The 20,820-nt window shown below is 39.8% G+C and overlaps 1 long non-coding RNA gene across 1 annotated transcript in view; it reads left to right on the forward strand.

Annotated features, from left to right (window-relative positions):
• LOC120371687 overlaps positions 1–16,378 on the forward strand; it is a 100,647-nt gene extending 84,269 nt beyond the window's left edge. The window contains exon 5 of the long non-coding RNA XR_005584526.1: positions 16,256–16,378. This is a non-coding gene — a long non-coding RNA (uncharacterized LOC120371687). The remainder of the gene's footprint in view (positions 1–16,255) is intronic.
• The last annotated feature ends 4,442 nt before the right edge of the window (positions 16,379–20,820 follow it).

Below are 20,820 nucleotides of genomic sequence, written 5' to 3' on the forward strand. Positions count from 1 at the left end.
ATATGGCTCTATAAATACTGTGAATTTAGTGCTTTTTCATCATTCATGACTGAAAGATGACGCGAGGTACAACTGCGTCCAGTCCCTACCGTGGGTTAGCTGAACATCTCATAAATTCGAATCACTCCTGTTTATTCTGCTGTTCAACACACTAAGGAATCAATTCAGCAAAAGTGCTATATTATTGTATCCTTATGAGTCTGAGACCTGCCTGTTCCATACCTCCTGATTGTTCAGACATGTTTCAACCCAGTGATCATCACAAAGAAGTGTTAATGTCTTTGGTATCACCGGTAGTAACTTCTCATTTCAAACACAGTAACATTTCTTTTCCCATTCTTTGTCTTTCCACATATTAAACCTAATATAATTCTGAATTCAAAACTTTGACTCTTGCCTGCTGTTATCAAAGAGGAAAGAAGATTGTAAAGGAACTATGGATGGGTCACTGTGACCTGTTCAACTTTATCCTTTCAGAGAAAATTGTGAGACGCTGAAGCCACTTTTAAAAGACAGGTTTAAAATTGGATAGCAAATGTGTGAGAATAAAGGGAAATTATAATTATCAGTTTTGTGGTGTGTATGCACTGGAAATTGGCATCCCATTTTAAGTACTTGATTAAAGTACAATTTACTCCCTCAATACAAGCACTATAGATTTATTTATTATAACGAAGGGGTGCAGTGGCAGATCAGATGGGAAGAAAGGAAGACAGCACTTCACCCTGCCTCACAACCTATCTCTTGTTCATGATCTTCATAGGCATCTGTAAAATCAAACCTTTAATTTTTTTTATTAAGGTTTTTGATTAATTTTGCTTTTCAATACAAACATCATACTACAAAAGAAAACAAAACAGAAAATTATAAACTTTAAACTACCACCAGTAAAATACAACAGAGTGTTAACATACCTATACAGACACCATTTTTAACAGTCCTGATATTAACTATAAAATCAAGTAAATCCATACTATACCATTAACAGGGACTACATAGACAGGAAATCTAACCTTTAAGTAAATATATGTATGGTGAAGAAAACTTTAAACATGTAGTATGCTAGGCGTGCTACAGTAGCATAGCTATTGTGCGGTAGCTATGCCGTTCTAACTTCGTAGTGTAGACGCAGACTTCAGCGATAGCTGGGCTTTTCTACTCTGTGGAACTCCGCCTTCCTGAGCGACAGTCACTAGGTTGACTGACAGAAGGATTCTTCTGTAGCTTTGTCTTCATTAGGGATCTCTTGAGTATAGCTGTGATGTTCAGGAGCGTGGATTTTTCACACCCTTGAGCACTTTAGCTAGGGTGATGGCTTTCAGGGTGCCTCGGACTGAGAGCCACCTTGTTACCTCCCCTCCTCAGTGAGAGGAAGACTTATGGTGCTTAACTGGGCATCTACACTGGGCGGGTCTACACTGGGGTTAGGTCAGTATAGCTACATCTCTGAGGTGTGGATTTTTCAGATCCCTGGGGGATGTAGCTAAACCATTGTAAATTCCTAGTGTAGACCAGGACTCAATGAGGCTCAGTCTTCTAAGTATATAAGTGACTTTTGAAAATGGGACTGAGGATCTTAAATCACTTTAGGCACTTTGGAAGTTTTACTCGTGGATTCTATGGTGTGGCAACAATGGGGAGGTACTGACAAGGAGAGCAGGCCATTTCCCACGCATTACTGAATCTCTGGTGCTGTGGGACCTAGTATCCGTATATTGCCAACACAGACTACAGCTATTCCAGAACGTTCTGCATCGACACTTGTTCACCTGAGAAACTACTGATGTGATACAATAACTGAAAACTGTTTGAGTGGGCTGGCTTTGTGTTGATTCAAGATGCTAATGACCTGGGAGAAAATGTAACTTATCTTGCCAGACACTTAAGTTATCGAAGAATGTTGTCTGCGTAAATCACAAGTTATCATGCAGTTCATGGCATTGCATATGTTTGCATAATCCTACTTGGATATTGCTGTGACCCAGCTGTCTCCACATAGCTAATGCTAGAGCCTCTTCTGCAGAGATGCTTTATCACTACACAGTCTGGAATGACTACACAGAAAAACTTACTATATTTAACATTTCTTTTAACAAGTGTAAAGTGACTGTTAAAAATGTCAATTTAAGAATTCACAAAGCTTTTCCTGAGAACTTTTCACTAATAAAGCCATCTGTCCAGCACAATTTTCTTCTAATTAACTCTTAACTAGATTTTATAATGATGAATAAATGCAAAAGCTAGAAAACACTGCAAAGTTGGAGACTTGACTTCATAAATTCCCAAGACTTGTTTGATCTATGGAATCTTTTTAGAGAAAGTATAGATAGTTGTTAATTATATTCATGTGCTCAAGAACCTCAGATCATCTCCTTGGTAACATCTGTTCCATTGTAATAACCAACACAACCTAACAGTCAAAGAGAATGGAATGTGATTCTTATCTCAGTTTCTTCAGTAGAGTTACTCTCCTTGATTTCCACTGATGTAACAAAACATGTCCCATTGTCATGCTGCTTTCCTGGTGACAAACATCTTTATAGCTGTATGAAAGATTTAATTCTGGGCACAACTCATTGGGTAAGCATTAGAAAGACTGAACTATAAAGAGATTAACACAGTCCATTGAGTCTGAGCTTCACTATATCTATAAATCCAGAAGTCCTTATTCTGCAAAGTCCCATTGCAGTCAATGGGAGTTTAACTGAAGGAAGAACTGTGTAAGGATTTTAGGATTTAACCATTGGTTAGTTATTCTTGTTTTCACGGCGCATCCACTGCCTTTTAATTTCTTGTTTTAAATTATTGGGCTGACAGCAGTATACAACTTTTTCCAAGTTTCTTATTTACATAGCAGTGTTTTGTTCCTTGGCAGCTGATCTACGGAGGAAGCTAATTAACACAAAGCAGAAAAGAGGTGTTGGGTGCTGGTGATCACATTTGTTAGAGTCTTTGCTGACACAGTAATATTTTCCCTTAATTTAGAATGCTAAAAATGCCACTTTGTATATTTTAGGGTTTTATATATAACTTTTATATAAAGGTAAGACCTGCAGTAATAGAACTGTTCTGTACCATATCCTTGTTTGTATGTCTGTTTACAATCCAATATATATAATGTGTTTTGGGCTTTTTACAAATTTTAGATTTATTGTATTTTTTACCTATAACTTTATATCTAGTTAGTAGAAGCAAATGATCTCAAAACCAGAAACCCTTTGCTGTTGGGCTTTCCAAGACTTGTTTAATCTCATGTTTTTCAGTGTTCCTAATGAGCACTAATTAGTCAGCAATTACCTGTGTAAATTAAGAGGAGAAAATAGGAAGAGGTTGCTCCAGTAAAAAAATGCTAATGTGAAATGTTCTAAAGTAAAGTACTCCTCCAATTTTAATTATGGTTTTCAGTCGGCATAGGCCAAATTCACTGCTTGTGAGTTCAGTAGTATTACTGGGTTATGCCACAAGTCAATTTGGTCCCCTGGAGGTTGTTGATAAGCTCATTCCTATGTAAAAGGAATACTGTAGGTAACTTTGGAAGTGGTTTAAAAAATCTAAAGATTTAGAGGGGTGTATGTGTGTTTGTGTTATATATAGGCAGACAGTGTTGCTCAGTGCCTAGAGTAGGAAACTGGGAGTTTACCCATCTGTGAAATGGAGGTTATACTTCTTACCTTTTGTTGTGAGTAATTAGTTTGATGCTGATAGAGCATTTTGATACCCTATATACATGAAAAATACTGGCTAAAATGGTTGTCATTAAAAACCCCACTTCAGATACCTACAGTGACACAGGGTCAGAGTGTTGGTTAAAGCTAAAGAACATATAGCGCAGTTCAGGAAGGAGGAGAGAAGAGGTTACAAACGTGGTATTTCCACTCATCCAATCCCGGGCTGGTTGTTTGCTGCTGCACTCAGCAATGTCACATAGAGCAGGCGGATCTGAGTAATGCTGACTGCCTACAGCCCCACTGGACTAACACCATAGCCACACACCACTAGGGCTGAACAGTCTTGAACTCACTCCCATTTGTCTAACCCTGCCTCCAGCTCTGTGCCGCTGGCAGTTCCTCTTGCACTGGAGTGATCATATTCAGGTGGCTCGAGGGGCATGTTGTGCTAGCAATTCAGCACAAAGCAGCTCAGGATCTGAGACCATATCTTCCTGTACCCAGAACAGGAAAAACTCAGATGCCACAATCATTGAGAAGTGGCAAACACTGAATTTTTAAAGGCATCTACTTTACTTGTGGTTTTCTTAGCCTTTAAAGTGCTGTCAAGTGATGACAATGGCCGGATTTACTGTGTCAAAGTATTCTGGCTTTCTCACACTGGCAAAGCACGAGAAAGCATAAGCAGCTGGAAGAAGAGGAGAAAAAGTGGCTATAATTAAACAAATTAATAACCTGAGCTGGTACCAGTGTGACTCTTACAGACAGAAGCTGTGCTGCGCTCTAAGTGAATAGATCTCCAAACATTTGGGGTATAACCAGGAAACAGCTGGGCTGATAGATTGTTTACTTCAGCCGTAACCACCTTTGTGATACAATTCCATCAGATCTGACAAGCTAAGATGGGCTCCATTAGTTGGATAAGGAGACCTACCTAGGGGTGATATGTGTGCTTCACTGCCTGCTGCGTTATTACTGAACCACTGATGCCAGCATATTTGCGGGAGACAATGTTCCGTTGATGGTGATACTGCCTGAGTGAAAAATCAAACAGTGACCATGTCTTCTGTCTGATCACATGGCTCTTTTTGAAAGAGCAGGGCGTTGACTACAGTTTCTAAAAACAAATTCCATCTCAGATGATTAGATGCTACCTTCCTAAACTCCCCAACAGTTTCAAATGGATAGAATATTTTACTCTTCCTTTTGTGTAGCAGTAGGGTACATTGTTAAACAGTTGTTAGGTCTTACTCAGAGGTGTCTGCCTCACAGTAGTGAGTGAAGTGAGCTGTCTGGGTATTGTTGTTTGTTTGTGTTATGGTAGCACTGAAGATCATGACCCATTTTGCTACGTGCAGAACAAATGCATACAAAAGAGTGTCCTAACCAGAGTACACAACAATGCTGTGCCCACGGGAGTCAGTAACAATACTCCCAGTTACTTCATTGGGAAGTGGATCAGACCCAGAGCTCTGAAGTATGTTGAGATCCTATGGGATTAAAAGGCACCATATACTACATATGCTTTGGCCTTTTTAAAATTGAGATATTGAGTCTAGTAGTGGCCAAGTGTCTGTCAGAGTTGTTGGCTATACCAGCAAGCACTGAGCCCACTGCGGGGAGAGATTACTATCACTTTCTCCCCCTCTTCCAGGAAAAAAGCTGTGAGTGAAATATAAATCTCTGGCTGCTAGCCAGTAGAAAAAACCATACACACCTGTGTGCAAATACATACCGTGATGGGCATGGCTCAAACAGCTGCTAATTTGCCTGTAGGCCATGGAGTGTGTCAGCTTCTTCACTTGGGATGGTACTGAAGGGATATATTAGTAGAAAGTTGCCTACAGCATAATTAAGAAATGATTCTTCTTTCTAATTTCCTTTTCATCTTGAAGGTGTTGATGCTACAGCTGTTGAGATAGCCTCAGATATGGATAATGCCACTCAGTAACTGCCAAACGGGTGTGAGCCTTCCTAGGATTCATGATTTAAATGGTTCTGTGAAGGACCTAGAATGCTAAATCAGAGGCACACCAAAAAATCAGTATTGATGGCTGAGCTCACCCCTCTTTTAGTAAAACCCATTGGAGGATTCTTTGAGAGAGGAGAATTGAGCAAGGATTCCTTCATATAGATCCCACCATGTCATCCCTCTGAGAAAATGGCTGTGCTTAGTAGATCCCCAGGGATTTGTGAGGGGTTAGAGCCATTCCTTCAGAGAGTCGGTGCAGCTGCATCAGCTCTTGTCATTGGCCTAGCATTGTGGCTCCAGAGTGGATGTCCTACCAGGGCTTCCTCCTTGATAGTAACTGTCCTTGGAGCCCCCTAAAATAGGGGAAGTTCAACTGAATAAATAACACCCCTGGGCTATATCATTCTCTACAGGGATACTCCATGGGGCTGGGAGAGGGATGATGGGCACTCTCCAATCCCCCAGCCACCCACTTTTCCACCACCTTGCCTGCCCTCTACACCCTCTTCCCTCGTGGTTCATGGACTTCACAGAGAGGCCTCTGTGGCTGGGAAGAATGTTGCCACAGAGGTGGCTGAACTCCCCTTCTGTATGTGGAGCTGGGGGCAGGATCTGACCTCAGATAATTACATCTGTGCAAAACAAAAAAGGAAAAAACCCTCCATATTTCTTTATCAGCTGGGGTTCCCCCAAGCTTTCAGGGTGCTAATGGCGTCATACATCACAGCTTATCTGGGCAGACATAGAGGTGTGCAGCCTTTCCACTCCTTAGCATGTTTCACACAGTGATTATTTATGACAATGCTAGAAGCAGGAAGCCATACAGCAATCCTGAAGATGCAGACTAAGGTAAAACAGGGTATAGTGAGTGATAACTCTCACCACAGATAACTGAAAGGTGAGTAAAGTACATTTTTTGCGTGGGAAGCTATTGAACATTTAGAACCGTGTGAAACATGCTAAGGAGTGGAAAGGCTGCACACCTCTATGTCTGCCCAGATAAGCTGTGATGTATGACGCCATTAGCACCCTGAAAGCTTGGGGGAACCCCAGCTGATAAAGAAATATGGAGGGTTTTTTCCTTTTTTGTTTTGCACAGATGTAATTATCTGAGGTCAGATCCTGCCCCCAGATAGTTTTCCCTGGGTTATCCATTACAACAAGTCACTGGCTTAAAGAGTCGTGACACATCTCTGGAGGCAATAGATTGACAAAGAATTTGTCGAAATCAGGACTTTGTTTCCATGCTTTAGAAAACTTTTAATGGTAATTGGGTGGGGTTTACTTTAATCATGAGGCTGCCACAGCACTTGTTTTAATAGAGTAGTTCCAAGATGATATTGTAGAAATTTCCTAGAGTGCCTGTAAGAAACTGTAGCACGAAATGGAGACTCAGAGATAACAAACTGAGAGCCTTGTCTTGTAACCCTTGCTTGCATGCATATTCCCTCTGACCGCAATGGAACTACTCTCATGATTAAGGAAAAGTTTCCAGTCAAGGACCTCTTTTTTAACTTACTTTATTTTTTGTGGGGGTTGGGGTGTGTAGGAGGCAGGGTAACCCAGAGGGGAGTTGAAAGGTGCAGTTTGCTCCCAGCCCCCTCTTTTAGAGTGCCCCAAACCTGTGGAATAATAAAAGAGAGGAGAAAGCAGCAGGCAGCCAGGCTGAACTTCAATGGGCAGTGTTGTGCCCTGGCACACAGGGTCACAGCACCATTCAGGTGTGGCTCAGCTGCCCCTCTGTTATGACAGAGGGATATTCAAGCCAAATTTGAGAGAATGGTATAATGACCTAGTGCATGATGTTCAGCACCATTATAGCTAGAGCAGCCCCTGTATACAGTGTGCCCTGTGCTGGACCCTCCTCTGCTGGCTGCCAAAACCATGGCGACTCCTGTTAGCTCTGGGAATCAGCCAGGAAGCTATGCTGGTGAGGGTGAGGCTTGCCAGCCAGGACGTGTAAGGTAAGGAGTGAGGTGGGGTAGGCAGGGACTCCTGGGATGGGACAGTAGAATGGGTCCCTTGAGGGCTGAGTCTCCAGGGTGGGGGTGGGTGCAGGGCCTCATGGGCTGGGGAGGGAAAGGAGAGGCTTATTGAAAGGATTGGGAGCCTCAGTTTCAGATTTTGCCCCAGGATCCCCAAAACCTCTCTGTGGCCCTAGACAGAGGGGAGGAACCCACATTAGTTTCATTGTCCATTAAAATACATTATTTACTTTGCTCCACAACTTCAAGGCCTCTCAGTAGCTCTGGGAATTGAACGAATAAATCACTATTAAAAATATAACAAAGAAAGTATTTTTGAATACAAACTTTTTTGTCCCCCCAGCGACTTAGATACCACAAATATTTACAGCTGATGACAAGTACACCTGTTCCTCCCCTGCAAAGGTGAAGGAGTGGAACAGTTATCTAAAAGAGTGCCCAGGGATGTGGGAGGAGCATTTCCAATACAATGCCCTCTCCTGTGTCTAAGGCTGCTCTGGGGACAGATCAGCATTCAGGTCAGGATCAGATTTCCCCCTGTCTGTCTCCCCGGGGATCTGTGAGGAATGTCAGTCCAAACTTAGAGGATCTTCAGTTAGTTATGTGGAAAGTGTCTTTTTCCATGACTCCTCCAGCCCGTCCAATCCAGTGATGGCAACGTGGCCAGCGCAGTAGCTACACTGCTGTTGGCTTCTGAGCAGTGCTTGCACTCAGTGTGTGCTCTCTAACAGAACTCGCAGAGCGCCTGCCCCAAAGCCCACTGAAGTCAATGGGAGACTTTCTAATGACTTAACTAGGCTTTGAATCAGGTCCCAAACACAGAAGAAAAAATAATATTGCTCCAAGCAGCATTAATCCCTCTTATTTTCTGTGTGTTTGGGGCTGCCTAGAAGAAGCATGTGACTTAGACTGGTTGTTTCTCTGATCTTTGCCCAATATTGTTGCCATGTTTTTTTCTGTATGGACGATGAGCCCTATCGAGAGTTCACAATGCGAGTGGCTATGGGTGACAGGAGTGTCTGGAACATTCAGTATACCTGCCTATCCTCTCTGTAAGGCTTCCTCCACCTTCACTGTAGGTGCATTGTACCACTCAGCACAGGGAAACTTAAGGCCTAAAACTTTTAGTTTAATTTTTAATTAAAATATTCATTTGTTTTCCATAAACCCTTGCAAATCCCACACTTCACTTACAGCTGAGACCGTACACAGGCTCCATTATGAAGCAAAGATAAAAGGCATACTGACTCCAGTGAAATTTAATTAAATAAAATAAAATAAAATTATTTTGAGCATTACATATTCATATAGTGCAATTAATTTTAGTTTCTCCAGTATTGGCTCCCAACTACACTGTCTCCCCCCTTTTCTTGCCTGTTTTTTTTTTTTGTCCACTGGAGGCTCACATGAACTTTGCAGCATTTTAATTTAAAACCAAGACATTTCTTTGGGTGCCGCAGTACAAGCAATCAGTTAATTATCCGATAAAGATTAAAGGAGGCGTGCAATACAAAATTCAATTAAAATGAGGACGATTGCTTAATATGTTGAGAGCTGTTTCTACAGGCAACCAAAATTATAATTATGTGTAGCTAACAAAGTATTGTTTTATCTTCTATATCTGTATTTCCCATTGACTCTTAATGCTTTTTCTCCATTTTAATGCAATCCCAGCTGCTACCAAAAGCTACTGCTGAATCCATCTCCTTAGTTATTTTATGACAATACATGCTGTGGTGGCTTTTGAGCTTTGAAACAAATGTTTAGTCAGCTGGATATTTCTAAAGAAGTTTAATTACAGAAATTTAAGTGGATGACAGCATTGCCCATGAAAAGTGAAATGATATTTATTCTTGTGTTTAATTGAGCACTAGAAAATGAAAAAATTTGGATTGACCACCTGCCTATTGATTCTGAGTGCTGAATTGTCTGAAATGAAATTGTATGTGTTATACCCTTCCAAATGCGCTTTAAGGGTGTGAGGATAAATTATATGGCATTCTTTTCCCCCATTAAACTGAAATAGTAAAGTGGCCTTATCTGAAGGTACTGCTAATCTTTAAGTAGGCACTTCACTGGGATGGAAAAGAAACAATTTTCTTATTCTACAAATATTTTTGAGAGTTCAACATTTTTTTGTTCTTGAGTTGGGGATGAAAAGTCAAGACTTTGAAATTATTTGTGAACAAAAAAACCTGATTCTCCCCCTTCCTCAAAACATTTCATTTATATATCCAACTTTTTGTCTTCAACTTCTAAAAATCTAATTTGCTTAAATATAGAAATACGTTTTTGAATCAGAAAACAGGATTTTTTAATCTAAAAATGGTAAAAAGGAATGTTCACACAATTCAGAAACTTTTTTTCTCCATATTTGAGTTGGGAAATGTTTCAAACTTGGTCCTGTTTTAAGAACAGAGTTTCAGTTTCTACAAATTGGCATTTTTGAATTTAAAATATGACTCATCAAAAAATTCCTCACCCACTCTACACTTCATGCCATTTGTTACATATTGACTTTTGAGTGACAGTTAAGTCCTGTTGTTAATGCAATGGATTCCATCTGGCAGGAGAAATCCTAAATTTTAATCTGTGATGTTTTGAAAGACTTCTTGTACATATATTTACTACAGACATGTCTACACTTAGACACACTGTCACAGTGTGTAGGGGGGAATTCCCACTGACAAACAGGAAGTAAGGAGGGGTGGATAATGGCTCTACCCCCTAATACTCTGGTTAACCCGTGATCACTACTTAACTAGAAAATGAATATGGTATTATTCATTTCTTTCTTTTTACAGTTGTATATTTTTCCTGTGCACTGTTAAAAAGATGCCACATTTCACTGATTGGATGAAATGGTCCTTATGTATGGCTTTCATTTTCATTAGTTAACTTTGTAAAGCAATTTGGGATGGTAAGGTGTTTCTATAAATGTACGTTATTAAAAGTTAAAATTCTGTTATTTTTTTCTTGTGCAGTCTCCCCTATATCTTCTTTGAAATAGGCAAATATTACTATTTCATTATAGTATGGAAGCTTTGTTTAGTCAAAGGGAGACATTTTAAAGCCATGGAATCATTTCTAAAAGGTTATCAAATAAGTATCTTCCAATAAAAATCAGACCATCTGGCTCCTGTAAATTACTGGGTATGTTGTTCAGCTTCATAAGCTGGCCACACACACAATACAGCAGTAGCCAGTGAGTCTGAAATGTAGAGTATGGGGCTTTCTTTTTCAGAATGACAGGTAATGATGTATGTTTTCAGCTCCTTTAGGAAAATTTCCATCCTTGGGCATCATAATCTGTGACTGTTTTGAAGGGGAATGAAAGCCTCATCTAAACATCCATTAATTCAGAGATGTTTCAGCACACGTTGGAAAAAGAAGCACATGGTTTAAATTAGAACTGGTTGGTGTTTTTCAACTGAGAAAATTTCCTGCCCAAAAATAGGGATTAATCAAAAATGAATTTTTTGACTAAATTTTGTTTATTTATGGGAAATTTCAGAATGAAAGAAATTTTAGTTGTTTCAAACATCAAAAACAAATTTGAAATTTCAAATGTTTTGTTTTTCCCAGTTTCTCCCTCTTTTCCCCACAATGTTTCAATTTGTCACTCAGCCATTTTCCCAAAGTGAGAGAAGTTTTTTGAAAAGTTACAGGAGAGAAAAAAGAAATATGAAAATTTAAACAAAATCAAACCCTGGTGTGTCATTTACTTTATTGCATTCAGTGACAACAAAGGAACATAAATGAGTAATGAGGGAGAAAAGGTATGTGTGGTGGAATTAAAAAAAATCAATTAAAAGAAAAATTTAGGAACCACCTCCCAACAATGTTCCATTTTGAACTTGTGAACAGAAAAGGCTAAAACAGTGACATTTTTTCTATAATTGATTATCCGTTTTTTCTTCTCACAGGCAAATGGGATAAGCCAAGGGCACTTCCCAGTCACAGTACAGTACTGCCTTTTGTCTACCCCCCAAAAATTTCCTTGGAACCTAACCCCCTGCATTTACATTAAATCTTATGGGAAAATTGGATTTGTTTAACATTGTTTCACTTAAAGTTGCATTTTTCAGGAACATAACTACAATGTTAAGTGAGGAGTTACTGTAAATAATATAAGCATATAATATACATATGTGATTGTGAAATAGATGTAGGTAGATATATGTTTACTTTTGTAGAAACATAGCTAGGAAGTTGTCTACTGAAAAGTGACGCTGTGTAGGAAATTTAATAAGTTGCACTTGTTGAAATATTTTTCTTGTTTCTGCACTACTGGAAAAACTAAAACTACACACGGTATAATTTCTGATACAAATGCCTTTAACCATATGACTTATTTAGACAAATACATGTTTTCACTTAATAACTCTGCATTAAAATGAAGGAATAAGAAACATACAAGCAAAAGTAGAGAGAAAAAATAAAATTGGAGGGGAATTTATCTTAGACATGTTCAGCATTTATTTCACCCAAATAACTAAACTACAAAAAGCTTTTCCTTCCATATCTAATCTATTTTCTTTAGGGAAACGTGTGGGACTTAAGCTTTAGGAGCACAAGTCCCAATTCAAGTCAGTTTAACAAATGGGTAAATAGAGGAAAAAAAGAGTTTAAAGCTAATGCTTTCAATGGGAAAATCAATGGAGTTTGTGCTCCTAAATCACAAAGATCCTTCTGAAAATCCCATGCTGTGTGTGTGTCTTTTCCCTCTCCTTCAGTTTCTAATTTGCTTCCCTGCAAGTTTAGCCTTCCCTGAGAAGACCAAACTCTCTTCTTTTCCAGTCATATTTAATTAGAATAGCATTTGCCTCCAATGTGCAAAAAAAGCCCAGTAGCCAACAAATTGGAGTTCTGAAGGAAAGTCCATCCTTCCTTTTGGATGATGCTGACAACTCTGCAACAATGTTCCTGGACCAGCGCACACTTGGAGTGGTTTATCCTTTCCTACTCCCTTCCACTTTGGGAAAGAATGATATTTGTGAGAGTGCTATGGAGAACAGTCTCTGACTTCTCCTCCCATGCAGAGACTGCAACAGTCCCTGGCCCTTGTGAAGTAGAATGGAGCTCCTTGCCCCTGCATAAGGAACAAGAAGAATCTAACAGGAACCCGAGGTGAGATGTATGCATGTGTTAAGCTTGTATGTAATCCCGTGCCCAGCTGTAGCTGAGCTGGAGTGTACCTTTGCTTTTTGTGACTATTCTGACACATTTATGAGTTAATAGGAGATTCACAATGGCAAATATTTCTGACACGAGCTTTGAAACAAAGAGAAGGCATCAGAACTCCTGGGACCCCTTGAAAAGAGCTCTCTGGAGTAGGGCAAGGCATGCACACAGACTACAAAATAATCCTCCTCTTTACAACTGGGGGAGTTCAAAGGAAATAAATATCCATAGAGCATGATGAATAGGTAGAAACATAGTCCTGAATTGAATTAGGCTCAAATTCCAGAAGTTTGCTTTTGAAAGATTTCATAAACCAGAATAAGACTCTCATAATCTGCTTTGTGAATGACAGGAAGCCAATGTAAACCTGGTAAGGCTTGGTAAATGTGATCCCAGGGCTTTAATTTATATTGTATGAAGTAAAAATAAAGAAAATAGCAGCAGATCTTTTCTGTACTGAAGCTTTCAGGGATGATCAGATTTTGGAGTGGGAGGCGGGGAAGACAGCAACATTATCCTCAGATTAATCTGCACACAACAGGTGCATTTCAATACAAGTAACTGTGGCTTAAACTCCCAAAGTGCCCCCCCTCCCAAAAGGTTGTTAGAGCTGGTAATAAAATGGGGAATACTTCTGGAAAAAAATTGATTAAAATGTCAAGAATTTCTGCCCATCCCTAGTTTTTACTGGATATTTATAAACTAGTAGTGCCCCCAGGTCTGATCAACATCAAGATCCCATTGTACTAGATGCCATACAGACATAAAGGGAATCCAGAAACTAATAGATTATACAGTTTGAAGAAAGCCCCATTATAATTAAATGCACGGGTGGCTGTGTTTCAGTGGAAGATTGAATGATGCCTGCTATAGAGCATGCTAAGGTTGCCTAACTTCTTTTTTTCCCCTTTTTGTTTTGAATTGCTTATAATTTTGCCAAACTTCAATTGCTTGGACTGAAATTTTCCATGCTGACTGTCTGATACGTATGCAGTTTGGATCTTTGTAGAAGGATATCAAGGATTGTAGCTGGTGTAATATACACCAATATGAAAATATTATTTAAAAAGAGAATAAGAAAATTAGGGCTGTCAAGCAATTAAAAAATTAATCACAATTAATCACACTGTTAAACAATAACAGAATACCATTTATTTAAATATTTTGGATGTTTTCTACATTTTCAAATATATTGATTTTAATTATAACAGAATACAAAGCATACAGTGCTCACTTTATATTTATTTTTATTACAAATATTTGCATTGTAAAAAACAAAAGCAGTAGTATTTCAATTCACCTAATACAAGTACTGTAGTATAATCTCTTTATCATGAAAGTTGAACTTACTAATGTAGAATTATGTACAAAAAATAACTGCACTCAAAAATAAGATAATGTAAAACTTTAGAGCCTACAAGTCCACTCAGTCCTACTTCTTCAGCCAATCATTCAGAGAACTATTTGTTTACATTTGCAGGAGATAATGCTGCCTGCGTCTCATTTACAATGTCACCTGAAAGTGAGAACAGAGAGCATGGCACTGTTGTTGCTGGCGTCGCACAATATTTATGTGCTGGATGCACTAAAGATTCATATATCCCTTCATACTTCAACCACCATTCCAGAGGACATGTCACATTGGTACCCTCTTTGCATTTTGTCAAATCTGCAGTGAAAGTGTTCTTAAAATGAACAGCATGTGCTGGGTCATCATCTGAGAAATTTAATTAATGCATCATCAGCATGGAAGCATGTCCTCTGGAATGGTGACTGAAGCATGAAGGGGCATACAAATGTTTAGCATATCTGGCACATAAATACTTTGCAATGCCAGCTACGAAAGTGCCATGCAAATGCCTGTTCTATCTTTCAGGTGACATTGTAAAGAAGAAGCTGGCAGTATTATCTCCCATAAATGTAAAGAGACTTGTTTCTCTGAGCGATTGGCTGAACAAGAAGTAGGACTGAATGGACTTGTAGGCGCTAAAGTTTTACATTGTTTTGTTTTTTGAGTGCAGTTATGTAACAAAAAAATCTACATTTGTATGTTGCACTTTCACAATAAAGAGATCGCACTCGGTACTTGTATTAGGTAAATTGAAAAATACCATTTCTTTTGTTTATTATTTTTACAGTGAAAATGTTTGTAATAAAAATAAGTGAGCACTGTACTTTTTATTCTGTGTTGTAATTGAAATGCATATATTTGAAAATGTAGAAAAATATTAAAAAATATTTAATAAATTTCAATTGGCATTCTATTGTTTAACAGTGCGATTAAAACTGCATGTAATCTCAATTACGGTAATTATTTTGAGTTAATCGTGTGAGTTAACTGTGATTAATCAACAGCCCTAAACGAAATGTATGACAAAAAATTCTAACCCCCTCCACCGCAAGCCGGACTAGTTAGCGTGGAACCAAAGATGACATTGCTACTGTTATGTTCTTGGCAGGTTCTCGGTTAATATAGTAATGTGTGCCAGTATAAGATTTTGGATATTTAGGACAGTAATTTAATAATAATCCCCCCACCCCGCACATCCCTTACCTAAGGATATTGCAGTATATGCGATCTAAGTTTCATATTACAGATTTATACTTTACAGCAATAAAGCATCATTTGTCACATTTTTCATCTTCCTAGTGCTTTTCTGCTATCAATTAAGGAGGCCCTTACACCTGATCAGAGCTGGGTGAATAAATAGAAACAAATATTTCATTTTTCACTTTTTTAAGCTAACTTTTAGCAATTTTTTTCTTTTTTGAAATTGTCAATGAAAGGATTCTCAAATTTATTAATTATTTCAAATAATATGCTGAATAGGTTCTATGAAATGTTCTCTCTGTGTGTCTTGTTTGCACTACAAGTATTCAGTAGTTGACATCAGAGATGTTTTTTAATGGAGAAGCATAATTCTGACAGGATTCTAGGGTAGATGCAAATCCAGAATCTGTTTTCCCACCAATATTTGCTTATGTTTCAAGGTTTCAATGAATATTCCTACAATAACCTCATTTATTAGAAAATTAACAAAGTTTATACAAGGCTGTGAGTTAGCTGAAGCCTTAAAGGATCCAGCTACATGATATACTAGGCACAATTACATGGCTTTAAGGAAGGCATTTCAGTTTATCAAATTGCACTGCTAATCTTGGGAAAGGCAACCTGCTGCCTTTATAGCTGACCAGTTTCCCTCAGGTGACTGCAGATGTTTCCTGAATGCAAAGCAGGAGGAAGTAGCAGCAAGCTTTTAAGGCAGCTTTGCTGCCAGAAGACAGGGAACTGGATGGAGGGGGTCATCTATTTTTATTGATAAATTGAGTTCCTAACAGGTCCATTGGCTCTTCATGTTTCAATGATGGAAGCCCCTTCTCCATCCATGAGGGGAAACACTGTGCAGGTTCTACTCCTTCAGAACTTTCTCCTCTTCCTCTCACAGGTTCTTCCTTGGGAGGTGAACATTTGTCCCAAAGTTGTTTCTGGATTGCTGGAGCACTGAATATATTCGAAAACAGTAACTGTCACCTTTTCTCCACACTGTTTTTAGATAAAAATATCATCAAAAAGATTGTTTTAATAGAAAATATATGAATATATATATATATGTTTGGTTGCTTATGCCAATGTTGTGGCTGATTTATAAGACCCTGAATAACAGTGGAGTTTCTAATAAAATCTCTGTCATGCCCATAACGACTGTGGTGTTGCCAAATGCTGCTTGAGTAAAAGATGAGGTAGAGACTCAGCAGGCACATATCTGTGCTTTGGGTACATTATGGATCTTTAGAAATAAGTTTTGGAAATGACACAGATGAGCTGCTAAGTTGAGGCATAAATAAATCAAAAAGGAAACCATATTTCTTCACAACAGTGCTTAGTTTCTGAAAACACACCTCATGCATCAAATAATGGACAGAGCTTTGCTTTGTGTGATGTGCAGGATCCAGTAATTGTTACATGGGATATGTGTTGTCGACAATAAAGAGTAAAAATCCTCCACTTGTTCAAGCTCTATCATCTGAAACACAAGGAGAGATGCCTTACATAGTGTTATATTCAGAATATCTCGTGGAAACTTATAAGGATGCATTGGCAATTGACATAGAAAAGAAGAACTATTAATCGTTGATTCTGCATAACATCTCCAGTTAGACTATTTTGATGAAGACCCAGACCTAGGACAGAGCCCTCTATCATGTGACCTGAGTCTCTGTTATGTAGATATAAAAGTAAATTTCTAATAACCAGAGTATACAGAAGGGTACAGATAGGATTGGAGCAGGTCCCTGAGAGAATCTGGTCTCAGTTAGTCAAACAGTATTTCATGATTTATTGTGTTGAAAACTGCAGTTACATACAAAAAGAAAAGATTAATGGGAGAAGGTAACTGATACCACAGTTATTAGCAGCATGTGTGAGAAGAACAGTCTTAATTTCAAGGGCTGGCCAAATTCCAAGCAGAACTCTCCATAGGAAGAAAAATCATGTTGACAACAAGAGGACTCCAGCTGATTGGTCAGAGGGGGTTCCAGACTGTTGGTTTGAAAAAAAATATTAGATCGATGGTGATAGACAATGGACAGTTGATCAAGGAGGATACAGGTAGTGAGAATCTCTCTACAGCATTTTTAGTTGTTGAAGGGATTTATCCATGAGTTTAAAAAAAATATGATCAAAGAGATTCAGAACCTTGGAGCTGGAAAAGCACATAAAACTAAATAGGGGAAGGAATCCAGTTAATTAAAATCCAGATCATCTTAGGACGAAGCATGGAGTTGGCAAAAGTATTAGTGAATGCTGTTAAGGGAAAAAGGCATTCCAGGTAAAACTCAAGCAACATGATTTGTGTAATAGATATATTTAAACCTGTTTATTTCAATATATAAATGATTGGGAGTGTTAGACAAGTAAACACTGTAAATAAATCACTACCATTTGAAGTAAGATAGACCCTATCCACAATGGGCTAGGTCTTGTTTTTTGTTGCATAGAAGTCTTGCAGACAGAGGTCTCTCTCCAGTGCCATTGCACCCATTCTTGCACAGGACAATAAGCTCCTAGCATTCCCATGAGTACAAGGCTGAGGGAGTAGTTAATGGGCCCACTGGTACTCCAAAGACACAGTGAGGTGCTCTGTCCTCATGTGAATTCTGCAGCATGACTTAGGAGGGTTATATACTGGCAGAATGGCTGTTGGAACCCTGGCATAGGCAACTCTACTCCATTCCCTTTTCCCCTAATGCAAATCCTAGCAGGGAGTGCTGGATTTTGCTCAGTGTTCCTACTGTTGAATCTTAAACAGTATAACAATTTCACAGAGTGAGGTAATGTCCTATTTTGCTTTTCTGAGTGACACCCGAATTCCCTTCCCAGTCAGTGTGACATTTTTATATTAGTCTCTGCTACGTTTTGAAATCTCTTTCAGCTTGCTTAGTGATTGGTTATTCTGAGATTGGAAGTTTTCTTTGTTCAGGCCCTTGATTTTGTTTTAAGCTTCCTAAAGCAATGCTAAGCATACTTATGTTTTTTGAGACCCCAATGAAGTCTAGACTCTGTGTAGCTGGGTTCATTACTGACATATAAAACTATTCCTTGAAATGTATCTGGTCAGTCTCACTTTCTAGTTTAGAAAATAAGTCTCTTAGCATTTTAACAAGATCGACTTTTCAGCTCTTGCTATACCGACAGTACTATATTGTGACAGAGGTAGGGAGCATAGTTTAGAAAGTGGTGACACAGTACTTTGTTACTGTTGGTAGCCCTCCCTTGTTAAGAAGCCTGCTATTGGTCAATCTAGGTGGGCAGCACGGCACCCTTCCTAAAGAGAGAGCCTCAGGTATGCACCAGCACATGGTTGTGCATGCTTAGTGTTTCAATTATTATTTATTATGTTTATGACAGTAGTTCCTAGGAATCCACTGAGAACTGAGCCCAGCTGTGCTAGGCACTGCACACAGAATATAGACAACTCCTGCTTTGAAGAGCTTACAACCTAAACATACAAATCAGACACTGGGTGAGGGAAAGGAATAGAACGGCCAAGCAGAATGAACACAGTGATGGTTTGCAAATAGCATGTTAGTATCACCAACATGATACAGTTCTGCGGCGATCTGGAAGCCTACTTTCGCCGTTTCCGACTCAAAGAATACTTTCAGGACAACACTGAACAGCGCACTGATACAGAGTTACCCTCCCACCAACAGCACAAGAAGAAGAACTCCACGTGGACTCCTCCTGAGGGTTGTAATGACAGCCTGGACCTATACATTGAATGCTTCCGCCGACGTGCACAGGCAGAAATTGTGGAAAAACAACATCGCTTGCCTCATAACCTAAGTCGTGCAGAACTCAATGCCATCCACAGCCTCAGAAACTACCCTGACATTATAATCAAAGAGGCTGATAAAGGAGGTGCTGTTGTCATCATGAACAGGTCTGACTAGCAAAAGGAGGCCGCCAGACAACTCTCCAATACCAAATTCTACAGGCCACTTCCCTCAGATCCCACTAAGGAATACACTAAGAAACTGCACCATCTACTCAGGATACTCCCTACACTAACAACGGAACAAATCAACATACCCTTACAGCCCCGGCCAGGGTTATTCTATCTACTAGCCAAGATCCACAAACCCGGAAATCCTGGATGCCCCATCATCTCGGGCATTGGAACTCTCACTGAAAGACTGTCTGGATATGTGGACTCTTTACTCAGACCCTATGCCACCAGCACTCCCAGCTATCTCCGTGACACCACTGATTTCCTGAGGAAACTACAATGCATTGGTAACCTTCCAGAAAACACAATCCTAGCCACCATGGATGTAGAGGCTCTCTACACAAATATCCCCCACACTGATGGAATACAAGCTGTCAGGAACAGTATCCCTGATGATGCCACAGCACAACTGGTTGCTGAGCTCTGTGCCTTTATCCTCACACACAACTATTTCAAATTTAATGACAATATATATCTCCAGATCAGTGGCACCGCTATGGGCACCCGCATGGCCCCACAATATGCCAATATTTTTATGGTCGACCTGGAACAATGCTTCCTCAGCTCCCGTCCACTCACACCCCTTCTCTACCTACGCTACATTGATGACATCTTTATCATCTGGACCCATGGGAAGGAGACTCTGGGAAAATTCCACCACGATTTCAACAGCTTCCACCCCACCATCAACCTCAGCCTGGACCAATCTACACGGGAGGTCCACTTCCTAGACACCACGGTGCAAATAAGTGATGGTCACATTAACACCACCCTATACCGAAAACCTACCAACCGCTATGCCTACCTTCATGCCTCCAGCTTCCATCCCGGGCACACCACAAGATCCATTGTCTACAGCCAAGCACTGAGGTACAACCGCATCTGCTCTAACCCCGCAGACAGAGACCAACACCTACAAAACCTCCACCAAGCATTCTCAAAACTACAGTACCCGCACGAGGAAATAAGGAAACAGATCAACAGAGCCAGACGTGTACCCAGAAGCCTCCTACTGCAAGACAAACCCAAGAAAGAAACCAACAGGACTCCACTGGCCATCATATACAGTCCCCAGCTAAAACCCCTCCAACGCATCATCAGGGATCTACAACCCATCCTGGAGAATGATCCCACACTTTCACAGGCCTTGGGTGGCAGGTCAGTCCTCGCCCACAGACAACCTGCCAACCTGAAGCATATTCTCACCAGTAACTGCACACCGCACCATAGGAACTCTAGCTCAGGAACCAATCCATGCAACAAACCTCGATGCCATCTCTGCCCACATATCTACACCAGCGACACCATCACAGGACCTAACCAGATCAGCCACACCATCACCGGTTCATTCACCTGCACGTCCACCAATGTAATATATGCCATCATATGCCAGCAATGCCCCTCTGCTATGTACATCGGCCAAACTGGACAGTCTCTAAGGAAAAGGATAAATGGACACAAATCAGATATTAGGAATGGCAATATACAAAAACCTGTAGGAG

Source organism: Mauremys reevesii, linkage group 9 (genome assembly GCF_016161935.1).
Source record: "Mauremys reevesii isolate NIE-2019 linkage group 9, ASM1616193v1, whole genome shotgun sequence".
Taxonomy (NCBI): domain Eukaryota; kingdom Metazoa; phylum Chordata; order Testudines; family Geoemydidae; genus Mauremys; species Mauremys reevesii.